This window comes from Vicia villosa, linkage group LG3 (genome assembly GCF_029867415.1).
Source record: "Vicia villosa cultivar HV-30 ecotype Madison, WI linkage group LG3, Vvil1.0, whole genome shotgun sequence".
NCBI classification, from domain to species: Eukaryota; Viridiplantae; Streptophyta; class Magnoliopsida; order Fabales; family Fabaceae; genus Vicia; species Vicia villosa.
The window spans coordinates 68,090,261-68,107,709 of NC_081182.1; positions in this window are offsets into that span (position 1 = coordinate 68,090,261).

Genomic DNA, 17,449 nt, shown 5'->3' on the forward strand with positions numbered 1-17,449 from the left:
TGACGTGAGAGGATAATTTGTGGTGAGAGGTTTCATTCAAGTAGAGAATTATACGTTGAACTCCATGCAAATGAAGATGACGAGGATAATGCATGAATTGACTTACTTGCTTAACATAAAAATAAGTCAAAGCGAGAAATAGTTAAGTAATTAAGGCTACCCACAAGTTGTCGATACAATAAGGGATCAAGCAAAAGATCACCATCATCACTATGATATTTAATACTAACCTCAAGGGGAGTATCTACCGGATTAGTTGATTGGAGACCAACCATAGAAATCAAATTTGTAGAATACTTGTGTTGATGGAGGAAGATACTCTTGGATGTAGAATAAACTTCAAGACGAAGAAAATAATGCAGTTTGCCAATATCTTGCATATGAAATGACACTTGTAACTCCTGTTGAAGCTTCTGAATGGAAGCATTATCAAAACCAATAATAACCATATCATCAACATACAAAATAAGTAAGACAATTCTCATTGATGTGCTATGAATAAATAGATAAGAATCATACTGACTCTGAGTAGAGGAGACATTTAAGTTTGTAGGTGCATGAAATGTCCGCATCGAACATTGTGTTGGTCGTGGAGGACGTGTGCGACAATTATATATAATATGACCTTGTTGCTTGCAATAATTACAGAACTTTTTTGCTGCAATAACGAGAAATATTTCCAAATTATTTGCAAGAGAAACGTTGAATTTATCTCATATCACGACCTTTACTTCTACTCTGAGCAGCATATGCAACCACAACAGACTTAGAAACGATAGCTTCAGTAGACATGTCTCCTTGAGTAATGAGACGTTGTTCCTCCCTTAAGAGTTCTCCAACACATATATTCAAAGAAGGAACAATATTTCTATTAAGCAAAGCACCTCTGACAACTTCAAATTATGGGCGAAGTTTCATGAAAACTGATCTTGGCTACTTGTTTTGTAAACCTCTTGGACAGTCGCGAGAAAAATCTTGGGAACATCAGCATGAATAATACCATAGTCTTCTGTCTACAGATTCAAAAAACCAGAATGATATTCTTAAATAGATAAGTTACCTTGTTTGTAATTGGCTATCTCTAGCACCTATTGAAAATGTTTGGGTGCATTGTCTTAGTTGTAAATACGCTTCAAATAATTCCACATTTCTTGAGCAGTTGAAAATGATCACAAATTAATGATCATTTGAGGATTAATAGTGTTGAGGATCCAAGTGATTATTTGAGCATCTTTGGTTTCCCACACATCTAATGAAACTTTCTCTGTAGGTACGTTTGACACATCGTCTAGGTGACTCCATAAGCCCTTTTGCTTCACATAATTTTTGAATTGAAATTTTCAAGTAGAATATTTCTTATCGGTAAAACGGACACAAAAATAATTTCTTTCGCTTTCCATAGTCAAGATACAAATAACAACATGTTTTAACTAAAGCTCTTGATCACGTGCAACAATATCTCTCTCTTTAAAATAAAGGGTCAAATATGTTTGTGGTCCTCCTAAATTTTTCAAATTTCATTTTTAGTCCCTCAAAATATTTCCTTCAAATAATGGCCCTCCTAAAAATTTTCATCCACACTTTTGGTCCATAATACTAAAATCGTCGCTAATTCAGTCACTAAGTAATATATTGTCGCTAAAATCGTTACTAATTCTATCGCTAAGTTGCAGGAGAGACCAAAAGTGTGGACGAAATTTTTTAGGAGGACTATTCTTTGAAGGAAATATTTTGAGCGACTAAAAACAAAATTTAAGATATTTAGGAGGACCATAAACATAATTAACCCAAAAAAACATGTAACAAATATATAATTCCAGTAATACCTCACCAAACCAATTGCCAAATCACGAGCAATTGCTGAACACAATTATGCACAAAACAGTTGCTAAACCAATCCACAAACTTCATTGAGAAATCACCGAGCAAAAAGAAACCCCAAAACAAACTGCAAAGCACAAGAAAACACGGAATGCAATCGCAAAGCAAAATCAATCGCAAAACCAAAGCATGATTACAAAGCAACATCGAATCACAAATCAAAGAACGATCACAAAGCAACACTAGATCACGAATCAACAAAGAATTCTCGATCATGAATCAACGAAGAAATCACGATCACAAGGCAACATCAAAAATAAAATGGCACGAAATCGCAAACAACTACAATCAAGGTTTTAAAAATATTTTTGAAATGATATGTTGTAAATGTGCCTTAAAACCTTTGTTGATTAAGAGAAATAAAACATGTTTCGAGATTGCCAAAAATCAAGAAGTAGAAAAAACAACAAGAATGTCCGGTTTGGGCAGTTCACGAATTTCGGGTTCGACCGATTTGATTTGCGGATCCGTTATTTATTGTTAGAATATTGGATATATATTAATTTAAAAATAGTATAAATTAATATAAAATATATTATAAGATATTTATAATATTTTATTCTAATAATTAATGAGTTGTGTTTTTTGTGCTTGAGTTTTGGCTATTATAAATGTATCTCCTTGTTGTGTTGAAAAGGTGACAATCTTAGAGCTTACAACAACAAGAGAAAGCAAGGGTTTAAATGCATAACATAGGGTTTTGGCTATTCTCAAGGGAAACCTTAAAAAGACAAGGGTTATGGGAAATCTTTGAAGTTATCTAAGGGAATTGGGAAACACTTGTTTACACCTTGAGTTTGGATTATTCATATATTGAAGCTTGAAGAGGTTGGGAAACACCTGTGTACAAAATAGGGTTAATTTTTGGGCGCCTTTAGGGTTGTTCTTGGGACTGTGAAGACAAAGGCTATTTTCTTGTAACTCTTATGTAATCTCTTATAATAACTTTCTGAGTATAGTGAATTGGAGAGTTTCTCTCTCTCTCCCAGAGTAAATCATTTGATCAAAATGGGTAAACAAACCTTCATTGTTTTCTCGCCTTATTCTGTTATATCATCTGTGTACGAATTATTATTGCTGTAGACCATTTATTTTGGTTGTTACTATTCTTTGCCTCAGAAATTGATATTGACTTTTGTCGTAATTCACAACAAGCTTCACAAAAAGTGGTGCAGTGAGCATGGAGCAAAGAGGTATTGTTTACAAGTGAATAACATGGTTAGAAGGGAGATCGAGAAATTTTCCGGTAACAATGACTGCGGGTATTGGAAAATTAAGATGCAAGCAATTTTAATTCAAGAGAAATGTATCGATGCTTGCATGACTTACACAGGTACAAAATACAGAGATGTTGGATAAGACCAGAAGTGCCATTATCTTGTGCCTCGGGAATAAAGTTCTAAGAGAAGTCGCCAGGGAGCAAACTACACTTGCTATGTGGGCAAAACTTGAATCATCGTATATGACAAAGTCTTTAGCTCACAGGTTGTATCTGAAACAAAAATTATATTCATTTCGAATGGTGGAGAACAAATCCATAGTTGAGCAGCTTAGAGAATTTCACAAGATTATTGATGATCTTGAGAATATTGAAGTGAAGATTGATGATTAGGACAAGAATTTGCTTTAGTTGAGTTCATTACCTAAATCCTTTAAGCACTTTAAGGATGCCTTTCTTTATGGTAAGGAAGGTACTATTACTTTGGATGAATTCCAGAGGCGGTGAAATCTAAAGAATTTTTAAAGTCGAAATATTTGAAGATTGAAGATAGTGGTGAAGACTTAAATGTGTAAAGAGGAGGAGGTAAACGTAAAGGGATAACAAAATCAAAGATGTCTGACAAGTCAATGGTAAAATATTTTAATTGTCATAAAATTGGTCACCTTAAAAGAGATTGTCCCGAGAGAAAGGTCAATAGAGATTCTGTTCAAGTTGCAGTTGCCTTGGGTGAGGAAATTTATGAGGATATCGTTGTACTAGTAGTATCAGGTTTGGAAATTAAAGATAGTTGGGTCATTGAATCAGGTTGCTCTTATCACATGTGTCCAAGAGTAGAATAATTTGAAACTTTAAAGATGGTGCAAGGTGGAGTAGTTCACTTTGGTGATAATAAGGCTTGCAAGGTTCATGGTATTGGTACGGTTAAATTTGAAATGTTTGATGATAGTGATCTTCTTCTTCACAATGTGATATATGTTCTAGAACTTAAATGAAATTTGTTATCTATAAGTATGTTTGATGTTCTAGGCTATTGCACTGGAGTTGAATATGAAGTGTTGAAGATTTCGCATGATGAAGTGAATATTTCCAAAGGTTCTAAAATATGTGGTCTATATATTTTAAAAGGTGCAAATATTGTCATTCATTCATCAGTAACTAGTGGAGGCTTTTATGACAAGGAAGAACTATGTGGTTTGGGTTTATGGCGTTATGAATTCCTTGAGAAAGTTTCAGAGGAGTATAATCAATTTTGCAGGAGTCAAGGGATAAAAATGCATGTTACAACTGAGTTGTTATTGAGTTTTTTGGGGAACATATGAAGATAAAAAGCTTACTTGGTTGGTAAAGAATTTCTCTAGAGGGAGAATAGTGAAAACTAAGAGAGAAACCTGGGAAAAACTATAACGGAGAAAACCCAATTTGAGGTGGAGTTTCCTATTATGGATACTAGTAGTAGTGAGGGAACGCTTACAGAGATCTTTGATTATCATTTGACTCATGATAAGGTAAGGAGGGTTATTGTAGCATATCAAAGGAACGGTTATGCTAACCTTGGATATTATGTTTTAATGTGGCTGAAGAACTGCAAAATAAAAGAAGAAAACCCTTCAGGGAGGCATTTGAAAACAGGTGGAGTCAAGGGTGGTTGAAAAATCATACTTGGAGGCTTGTTAACTTACCTAGGCACAACAAGGTAATTAGAAACAAGTGGATGCAACACGGTTCAAAGTCAAGGTGGAGATTATTGTAAATTGCCTTACAACCTTTGTTGATGAAAAGCAGGAAAACATGTTTCGAGATTTCCAAAATCAAGAAGCCGAAAAACAACAAGAATGTCCGGTTTGGACAGTTCCCAGATTTCGAGTTTGATCAGTTCAAATTTCGGATCCGTTATTTAATGTTAACATATTTGATATATATTAATTTAGAAATAGTCTAAATTAATATAAAATATATTATAAGATATTTATAATATTTTATTCTAATAATTAATGAGTTGTGTTTTTGGGCTTGGGTTTTTCCTATTATAAATATGTATCTCCTTGTTGTGTTTAAAGGGTGACAATCTTAGAGCTTATAACAACAAGGGAGAGTAAATGTTTAAATACATAGCATATGATTTTGGCTATTCTCATGGGAAACCTTAGAAAGACAAGGATTTTCTGGGAAAGCTTTGGAGTTATCTAAGAGAATTAGGGAATTGGGAAACACTTGTTTACACATTGGGTTTGGGTTATTCATATATTGAAGGTTGAAGAGGTTGGGAAATACTTGGGTAGAAATAAGGTTAATTTTTAGGGTTGTTCTTGGGAACATGAAGGCAAATGCTATTTTCTTGTAACTCATCTGTAATCTCTTGTAACAACTTTTTGAGTATAGTGAATTGGAGAGCTGCTCTCTCCCCTAGAGTAGATCGTTTGATTGAACTGGGTAAATAAACTTTGGTCTTTTTCTCTCCTTGTTATGTTATATTATCTGTGTACGAATTATTATTGTTGTAGACTATTTATTTTGGTTGCTACTATTTTTTGCCTCACAAATTGATATTGAATTTTGTCGTAATTCACAACAAGATAACAAACACATGAATGGAAGGAAAAATTCCAAGAGAGACCCAGCGTGGGTTCGTTTAACAAGATCAAGCTAACACAGTTTCACATGTTTGATTTGATTGAACCTTCTGATACCATGTTACGAATTCTGACTTCTTGTCATTCCTCATTGTATTCCTTCGATTCGAATTCTGGCTTCTTGTCATTCCTCATTGTATTCCTTCAATTTATAATTGCATGAGCATTTACAACAATTAATTATAAATATTCTCTATTTGATTTTCTAGTCTATTTTAGAAATATAAGAATATACAATTAAGAGAATCAAATCATATGAAATCATTCTATATGGAGAAATGATAAAAACAAAATTAACTAAAATGGGTCACACATATTACAATGGTCCACATTATAGAGAATTATCATAGTGAATCCTAACTACTGTTATAAACCCATTGTGTCTCTTCCCGCCATTTCAGAAAGAAGAGTGTGTTTTTTTGTGTGGATCATCTCCTATTTTCTTTCTGCCGTTTCAGAAAGAAGAGTGTGTTTTTTTGTGTGTGGATCATCTCCTATTTTCTTTCCGCCGTTTCAGAAAGAAGAGTGTGTTATTTTTTGGTGTGTGGATCATCTCCTATTTTCTCTCATCAACTTTCAATGCCTCCAAATCCAATGTCCAATAAAAGATTATTAATCTAGCATTTAAATAGATATGAAATATAGTCTAAAGGTTAACAATAGTGCCACATCTGAACCGAAGCAGTAGACAAAGAGCTGTAACAACCCTTCCCGACGACGTGGATTCTCGTGACTACATCTTTCTTTTCTTTACTTCATTTTTTTTTCTTTTTCTCATTTATCTATATGTGGTTTTAGTGTTTACTTTGTTTGTGCATAGTCGTTGAGAAAATGGTAATACTTTTGAAAAAATTGTAAGGTTTAAATATCGGCTGCTGTCGCATAAAAACTTTTGCAAAATTATTGTGACACTGATTACAGTCGTTGTGGTGTAAATTAACCCTAATTTGTTCTTAACATAAAAACGTTGTCGCGGTATCTTTTTCTTCTTCCTATTTTAGGGTTTTGGTTTTGGTTACATGATTATAAGTAATTTTGCCATATTGATTTTAGTGTAGTTTTGCCTTATTGGTATTATTTTTAATTTTGGGTCATGTACCATATATATATATATATATATATATATATATATATATATATATATATATATATATATATATATATATATATATATATATATATAGTAGGGAGGTGTTGGTTTCTTTCTATTTATTGAGAACTTAATCACTATTTCTTGCACTCAATAATTGATGCATTTTCATATTTCTTGCACTCAATAATTGATGCATTTTCATATTCAATTAATGAATTATTGAAATTCTATTGTTGAGATTTTAAGTTATTAATTTTTTATTTTTAATGAAATTAAAATTTATATTAAATTTAAATTATTTTGATTTTGATACAATGAATACAATTAACCCAGATACATCAAACTTTTCCTAAGAGTGAATGAATTAATATTGCTTTCTCTTATCACAACCTTTTTTTAATACAAATCTATTCAACAGATATGCAAATGTTTTAATTTAAAACTCCAACAAATATGCAAAATGTTTTAATATAAAACTAAAACAACTTAATTTTTTTTAGAAAGTCAGAGAATCATGGTTTTTCTGCCAGCATCATTTCATTTAAGGGTGTGATGGTTTGATTTTTAATATTAAACATTTATTTAATTGGATATAGAAATCAAATCACATTTATCTTTTAAATTTAGCTACAATTTTAAAATTAGATTTGATCCAAATTCAAATTAAATTTTTTTAGAAAAAAACTTCCTAAAATAGATATTTATCTCACAAATTTCCATTAGCATAAATCTATATTATATCATAAAATATTTTAAATTAAAAATCAAAACAAAAAGAATATTTATTTTTTCACTAATATTTTATTGTTTGAGTAATTTGCATGAATTTGGATATTCAAGTTTGCTTTATTATTCAATTGAAGTTGTTAGAGTTGAATATTCTTTTGTTTCATCTTAATTATATTATGACTATTTCACTTAAGGTAAATAATACAATTAATTTTTTTGTAAAAAAATTATAAAATATTTTTTTATCAATAATATATATAAAATTTTCCAAATTATAAAATAACTATTATATTTTAACTATTTCACATAAAGTAAAGAATTTAATTATATTGTCGATAATAAAACAAATGTTAATATTTTATTCAAATTATAAAGTAATTTATAATTAAAATAAGTTATTTTTTAGAAGTTAAATAGCATAAGAAGTCGTATTCTTCTTCACAACTAAACTAAATTATTATAATGAAAATAAATTTTTAAGTTTTGATTGCGAGTTTCAAATGGAGGGAAAATGAGGACTTTAATGAAGGAGATTCTTAAATTTATTTATTTATTTTTTAATTTTTATAAAAATTGTGTTTTTGTTTAAAATGATAAGTGAATGTATATTAATATTATATTTTAATTTTTAGAATATTATAACAACATAAAATATATTAGAAGAATTGATTCAAGACCTCCAAAATCCAATTCCAATATAAATATATTTTTTTTTTGAAAAGATTCCAATATAAATTTTGATTACTCCCATATTAAAAGGATTTTGTATTATGAATAGAAACAAACCTTCATTTGGGTTTGGCCCTCTTCTCTACAAAATAAAAAACAAATTTTCCAAAATTCTCCAAATCAAAATTTTTCAATTCTTTTCAATATATCATTTCCTTTTTTTTTCTTCAAAGTCTTTCCCCCCTTCTCTTATAAACTCCTAAACAAAACTTTTATATTTATGATTAAAATTAGTTGTTGAGTATAAAAATGAAAACATTATGCATTAAAGATCGTAGATAATGATTATAGGGTGACTCACCTATAACATTATCTACCTTATTTATGGTTCACCCATAATATTTTTATTTTTTTTACTCAACTACTCTTTTTAGTCATTTAATTTTTTAGAATTTTTTAAACCAATTAATAAGTTTGATTATAGAGTTTTAATCATATTAATTATTTATTTACAAATATGTGTCTATATATTTATTAAAAGAAGTTGAATTATTTATTAAAATCCAAATTAAACATGAATATTATGCTTTTTATTTTTGAATTATGAAATTGTTTAGTATTCATGAAGTTGTGTCAAACATTTGGAATTATTTTGTATTTTTAAATAATAATTAGATTATAAATGAATCCCAAAATAAAATATGAATTGATAACCAATCATTTTTTAAAATATTCAAACATTTTAAATAAATTTGAATTTGATTATGAATTTGAACCTTATATCAGATATTTTACACACTCATACTCTATTCTAAGATCATCCCAAATTCCTAATCCAGACACAAATAAAAGGAGACATAATTATTTTTTGACTCATTCATTAACCTATAATTGACACTTGGTATTTGCCTGCCATGTGCAACACAAAATTAACCAGTCAATTATTATAAGGGATTGTTTTTCCTACCTTTAGTGTTGCTCATCCAATACAGTGAAATTTCATTAATGCCCTTAAAATTTGGATTTTAAATTCTGAACACACTCAAAAATGAAAAAATACACTAAATGGAAGATGTGAAGGCCAACAAATATCTGGAGATTGGACTATGGACCCTCCCGTCACCATACCACACCCATTTCTCAGAGTGAGACCAATGTAACATTTAATTAATTCGGATTCCAATATCTAAATTTGTACGAATTCCAATCTATGGACGCGTTTGATTAATAACCTCACGCTACAACTTTTCCTCTTCATTCTTCAATTCACAAACTTACTTAGAAACAAAAATATAGCTCGTGATCTAACTTCATTTCCATCATTTCAAGTTTTCTTGTTACTTTTATTGCATTATATTCAAGTCTAAAACATAAATCAACCTATACTCAACTCCATTTAATAGAGGTTTCTCATTTTTCTCCAAATTTAGTAAATTTTTCATGTTCATATTTTGTTTTTGTATTTTTTATGAATGCATTATCTATGTAGGTTGGTTATTGTAACACCCCTCTAATAACCCGCGGCAATTAACGAAATTAAATCAGAGTAATATGCAGAAAGAGTGTCACAATTCATAATAAAATAAACCTCGTTTGGTCATATGTCATGCATTCACCAAGAACATCTAAACATAACTCATAATTCAAATTATCATGTTTACACAGCGGAAATAAATCATCGAATCAACATCACATCATTAATGTATCAGACTTCAAAATAAATTAAAAAAATAGAGTTATCATCTAGAACTCAAAACATCGCGTTCCCAGTGTAACATCTACCAGAGCATGACACCTGACACAACTACTAAACCGACTTATGAGCTACTCCACACCAAGTCAAGCCGCTATCCTTAATCTGAAAAATGACAACAAGTAAGGGTGAGTCTCATCACAGTTAACCAATGTTATTGCATCATAAATAACAATATATCCTAGTTATATTATTCACCCAATCGTTTCATAATCAGACATTCCGTTATACACATCTTCATCAATTATCAAGTCATAACGCAGAATACATCATTCAAGTTATAAAAGTTATGCATATGTATGAAACTGACACTATGCATGTGGTACCAAACATCATCAATGGGAATCACCCACCGACCGATCTAACATCATCCAGATACGGCCCTGCCAGCATAGATTCCACACAGTGGAAATCTTGCCTTTCACTGAATCCTCTCATCATTAGGATTCAGCCATCATCAAATGGTTATGAATGCATGCAAACATATATACGACATACTTTCATCATCATCATACTATGAGTAACATCATCTTATACTCACTTCTTCATCATCATCATACTATGAGTAACATCATCTTATACTCACTTCTTCATCATCATCATCATCATCATTAACAAGCATGTTCATATATATACATTAACATTATTCAATAAAGCATATATCACTAATTCATACAGATTTATTAGTTCAAAAGTTACACGTCGTCAAACTTTCAAAATTCACAAAACAGCAAAAATCTGCATTTCACGCTGGCCATACGCGTACCAAAAGGGACAAAAATCCACAACACACGCACCATACGCGTATGAGCAGAACCTGTTTTCCACACAAAGCACACACGTACGCGTACCAGCTAGCCATACGCGTACCAGCCAATCACCATACGCGTATCATACGCGTACCAGCAGGAGGTGCATTCTGATGCACAATTGTGGAGCGTGCCATACGCGTACCACCCCCCATACGCGCATCATACGCGTACCATACGCGAATGGACAACAGTTCCAAAAACCTGCAACTTACCCATTCGTCTTCTTCGCGAATCCATTCGTTTCAGCCTGCGATTTGGGTCTAAAACCAGAAATTCCACATTCTAAACAGCATAGGATTCATCCAACAATAATAGTATATGACTCTATATTCGATTTTACTCATCACAACCTAAATCTACTCAGTTTTTAGGGATTAACAGTCATAGGTTTCAACCCAAATGATGAACACAAACAGTAAAATCAGAACATAGAACCTATTGATCTAAACAATACTCCTAATCAACATCATCATCCACAACACAATAATAGAGATTAAATGGAGAGTCCCCCCTTACCTTAGTTAAGAATTCTTGATTGGTCTCTCCCTCTTCAGTTCTCTTTCGGTTCTTCGTGTTCCAACCTTCAGACTCTCTTTTCCACGTTTTGTCCTTTCTTTCCCCAATTCTAATTATTTTATGAAAAATAATAATAAAATTAGTAAAGACTTTACTACAACACACCCCTTTCTTTTACTAATCTCCCACATGGCCCAAATGCCACAAACCATCCTCTTTTCTATTATTTTCATAAAATCCATAATAATTCCAATTATTAATCGAATATCCAAATTAAATTAAAATTAAAATTATACGGGTGTTACAACTCTCCTCCACTAAAAGATTTTTCGTCCTCGAAAACATACCTCAGGTAAAGAGTTCCGGATAAGAATCCTTCATCTCGCTCTCTAGCTCCCAGGTAACATTTCCCTCAGCTGGTCCTCCCCAAGCTACCCTGACCAAAGCTATTTCCTTGCCACGCAATTGCTTCAGTCTTCGGTCTTCAATCCTCACTGGTAGAGTCTCAACTGTTAAGTTGTCTTTCACCTGCACATCATCTACTTGGATCACGTGGGACGGATCCGAAATGTATTTCCTCAACTGAGACACATGAAATACATCATGCAAGTTTGCAAGCATCGGCGGTAAAGCAATACGATATGCCACTTCTCCCACTCTTTCAGAAATTTGGAATGGTCCAATAAAACACGGAGTCAACTTCTTTGACTTCAAAGCTCGACCAATACCCGTCATAGGAGTAACTCTCATAAACACATGATCTCCCTCTTGAAACTCAAGTGTTTTCCTCCTCTTGTCATGATAACTCTTCTGACAACTCTGAGAAGCTTTCATCTTCTCTTGAATCATCTTAATTTTCTCTGTAGTATGTTTTACAATTTCTGGTCCGATCACCGCACTCTCACCATATTCGTACCAACACAACGACGTCTTACATCTCCTACTATACAGAGCCTCAAACGGAGCCATACCGATACTCGAATGATAACTGTTGTTGTAGGTAAACTCAATCAAAGGCATATAACTATCCCAAGCACCTCCTTTTTCCAACACACAAGCCCGTAACAAATCTTCCAACGACTGAATCGTCCTCTCAGTTTGTCCATCCGTCTGCGGATGATAAGCAGAACTCAATCTCAGCTTAGTACCCAAGGCCTTCTGCAAACCTTCCCAGAACTTCGATGTAAACCTCGGATCTCTGTCTGACACGATACTTGAAGGAATACCATGTAGACTAACTATCTTCTCAATATACAACTGAGCCAGCTTCTCCATCGGATAATCCATTCTTACCGGTATAAAATGTGCAGACTTCGTCAACCTGTCCACCACGACCCAGATAGCTTCACAATTCTTGACATTTCTCGGTAAACCAGAAACAAAATCCATTGATATGCTATCCCACTTCCACTCAGGAATAAACATCGGTTGCATAAACCCATATGGCTTCTGATGCTCAATCTTTGACTTTTAACACGTCAAACAAGAATACACAAACTCAGCAATTTCTTTCTTCATTCTAGGCCACCAAAACAGCTTTTTCAAATCATGATACATCTTAGTAGCACCAGGATGAATACTTAATCCACTACGGTGTCCTTCTTCCAGGATACTTTTTCGAAGCTCGACAACATCAGGAACACAAACTCGATCACCAAACCTCAGTATACCATTCTCGTCGATTCTAAATTCACAGCCCTTGTCTTGGTTAATCAAAGTTATCTTATCAATTAACTCAACATCAGCTTTCTGACCCTCTCTGATCTCTGCAAGAATACCACTAGTAAGCTTTAGCATACCCAATTTAACACTAGTAGGAGTACCTTCACATACCAAACTCAAGTCTCTGAATTGTTCGATCAAATCCAATTCCTTCACCATTAGCATAGACATATGCAAAGTCTTCCTACTCAATGCATCATAAACTACGTTTGCCTTACCAGGATGGTAATTCAAACCAAAATCATAGTCTTTGAGGAATTCTAACCACCTTCTACGCCTCATATTCAGTTCCTTTTGATCGAAGAGATACTTTAGACTCTTATGATCACTGAACACCTCGAATCTCGAACCATACAAATAATGTCGCTACAACTTCAAAAAAAAAACCACAGCTGCCAACTCTAAATCATGAGTCGGATAATTTCTTTCATGCACTTTGAGTTGTCTTGACGCATACGTGACTACTTGTTGATTCTGCATCAGCACACCTCCCAAACCCATCAGTGAAGCATCACAATATACTACGAACGATTCTGTAGGGTTCAGCAAAATCAAGATCGGAGCACTTGTCAGCCTCTTCTTCAACTCTTGGAATCCTTCTTCGCATTTTGCATCCCAAATAAAGGCTTGACCCTTCCTGGTCAATTTAGTTAACGACAATGCTAACTTCGAAAACCCTTCAATGAACTTCCTGTAGTAACTTGCAAGACCAAGAAAACTACAAATTTCCGACACTGACTTTGGAGCTTCCCACTGAGATACTACTTCTATCTTCGTAGGATTAACAACAATACCATTCTTAAAAATCACATGTCCTAGAAAACTGACTTCTTCCAACCAAAATTCACACTTTGATAACTTGGAAAAAAGTTACTTCTCTTTTAACAGTTCTAACACAGTTCTGAGATGTTCCGTATGCTCCTCTTCACTCTTAGAATATATCCGGATATCATCTATAAACACCACCACGAACTTATCGAGATAAGGATGAAAGATCCTATTCATATACTCCATAAAAACACCAGGTGCATTAGTAACTCCAAACGGCATTACCGAATACTCATAATGTCCATACCTCGTCCTAAAAGCGGTCTTCTGAATATCATCATCTTTCACACGAATTTGGTGATACCCAGACCTCAGATTAATTTTACTAAATACACACTCTCCAACCAGCTGATCCATCAAATCATCAATCCTCGGCAGTGGATACCGATTCTTGATGGTAACTTTGTTCAATTGTCTGTAATCCACACACGGTCTCATCGAACCCTCTTTCTTCTTTACTAGCAACACAGGCGCACCCCACGGAGAAACACTCGGACGAATGAATTTATTCTCAAGCAATTCTTCCAATTGTTTCTTCAGTTCAACCAACTCAGACGGCAACATACGATACGGTGCCATCGACACTGGACTAGTTCCTGGAACCAAGTCAATAGCAAATTCTACTTCTCTTTCTGGTGGTAATTCATTCACATCTGCCGGAAAAACTTCTGGAAATTCACATACCACCGGTAGTTCGCTACTCGCTACTTTCTCTTTCAAATCCATCAATGCAAACAACATAAATACAGTTGCACCGTCTCCGATAGCTTCATTCACTTGCCTAGTTGTCATGTTCATATCATCGGCACTGACAGCTTCAGGAAAAATTACCGTCTTCGCAAAACAGTTGATATGAACACGGTTGAATTCCAACCAGTTCATTCCCAGAATTACATCAAGTTGTTTCAAAGGAAGACACACTAAGTTCATCCCGAATTCTCTACCAAAAATGTCAACCGGACAATTCAAACAGGCAGATGAAGTAGTTACTGAACCCGACGGAGGAGTGTCAATAATCATACTTCCATTTATGTCAGATATCTCTAAATTCAACCTCTTAGCAAAATCCAAAGAAATAAAGGAATGAGTTTCCCCAGTATCAATAATCGCAACTAAAGGTGTGCCATGAATGAAACACGTACCTTTAATCAATCTATCATCTGGAGTAGTCTCTGACCCGGTCAAAGCAAAAACCTTTCCTCCCAATTGGTTCTTCTTTGGCTTGGTACAATTCGGACTAATGTGACCCTCTTCACCACAGTTGTAACAAGTCACAACCTTCTTCTTACAGTCAGCAGCAATACGGCCCACTTGATCACACTTGAAACACTTCTTCTATTCCAGCTTACATTCGTTCCTACGATGTCCCATCTCACCACAATTATAACATTTGATACGAGCACCGGAATCTCCTCCACTAGGTTTCTTCCAATCAGTAGATTTACCTCTACCATATGGCTTACCTCTATCCATATGTTTCTTCCCCTTTTTGTCAACCAACTCGCGAGAGTGAGATGACCTCAGCTTGATGTTATCCTCTTCAAAAATCCTGCTGCAGTCCACTAAGTCAACAAATCTCTGAATCCTCTGATATCTAATGCCTTGCTTGATCTCGTCACGAAGGCCATTCTCAAATTTGACACACTTTGAGAACTCGCCAGCTTCATCATTGTTGTAGTGAACATAGTACTTTGCCAACTCAACAAACTTCGCAGCATACTCTGGTACCATCATATTACCTTGAACCAGCTCCAGAAATCCAATTTCTTTTCTGCCCCTAACATCCTCAGGGAAATACCTTCTAAAAAATTCTCTTTTGAATACAACCCAAGTAATTTCTATACCATCAGTATCTAGTTCAGCTCTGGTTGCCATCCATCAGTCATCAGCTTCTTTAGACAGCATATGTGTGCCATACCTCACCTTGAGATTCTCAGCACAATCGATGACTCTGAAAATCCTCTCAATCTCTTTAAGCCATTTCTGAGCACCCTTGGGATCATGCGTACCCTTGAACAATGGAGGATTGTTCCTCTGAAAATTCCCCAGTTGCCTATCAGCACCAATCCCTGCTCCTACAGCATTTCCTCCCAGCACACCAGCAATCATGCCCAGAGCCTCGGCGATAGCATCATCATTCCTTCCTCCTCTTCCAGCCATTGTTCTGCTTAATCACAAACAATTCAGTCAAAACAAAAGTATCGACAAATAACTCGTATTAGTCGCATACACGGGAAAGACTGACACTAAGACTCTGGTCACAACGACCGACTATGCTCTGATACCACTATTGCAACACCTTTCTAATAACTCGCGGCAATTAACGAAATTAAATCAGAGTAACATGCAGAAAGGGTGTCACAATTCATAATAAAATAAACCTCGTTTGGTCATATGTCATGCATTCACCAAGAACATCTAAACATAACTCATAATTCAAATTATCATGTTTACACAGCGGAAATAAATCATCGAATCAACATCACATCATTAATGTATCAGACTTCAAAATAAATTAAACAAATAGAGTTATCATCTAGAACTCAAAACATCGCGTTCCCAGTGTTACATCTACCAGAGCATGACACCTGACACAACTACTAAACCGACTTATGAGCTAATCCTCACCAAGTCAAGCCGCTATCCTTAATCTGAAAAACGACAACAAGTAAGGGTGAGTCTCATCACAGTTAACCAATGTTATTGCATCATAAATAACAATATATCCTAGTTATATTATTCACCCAATCGTTTCATAATCAGACATTCCGTTATACACATCTTCATCAATTATCAAGTCATAACGCAGAATACATCATTCAAGTTATAAAAGTTATGCATATGTATGAAACTGACACTATGCATGTGGTACCAAACATCATCAATGGGAATCACCTACCGACCGATCAAACATCATCCAGATACGGCCCTGCCAACACAGATTTCACACAGTGGGAATCTTTCCCTTCACTGAATCCTCTCATCATTAGGATTCAGCCCTTATCAAATGGTTATGAATGCATGCAAACATATATACGACATACTTTCATCATCATCATACTATGAGTAACATCATCTTATACTCACTTCTTCATCATCATCATTAACAAGCATGTTCATATATACACATTAACATCATTCAATAAAGCATATATCACTAATTCATACAGATTTATTAGTTCAAAAGTTACACGTCGTCAAACTTTCAAAATTCACAAAACAGCAAAAATCTGCATTTCACGCTGGCCATACGCGTACCAACGGGGACAAAAATCCACAACACACGCACCATACGCGTATGAGCAGAACCTGTTTTCCACTCAAAGCACACACGTACGCGTACCAGCTAGCCATACGCGTACCAGCCAGTCACCATACGCGTATCATACGCGTACCAGCAGGAGGTGCATTCTGATGCACAATTGGGGAGCGTGCCATACGCATACCACCCCCCATACGCGTATCATAAGCGTATCATACGCGTACCATACGCGAATGGACATCAGTTCCAAAAACCTGCAACTTACCCATTCGTCTTCTTCGCGAATCCATTCGTTTCAGCGTGCGATTTGGGTCTAAAACCAGAAATTCCAC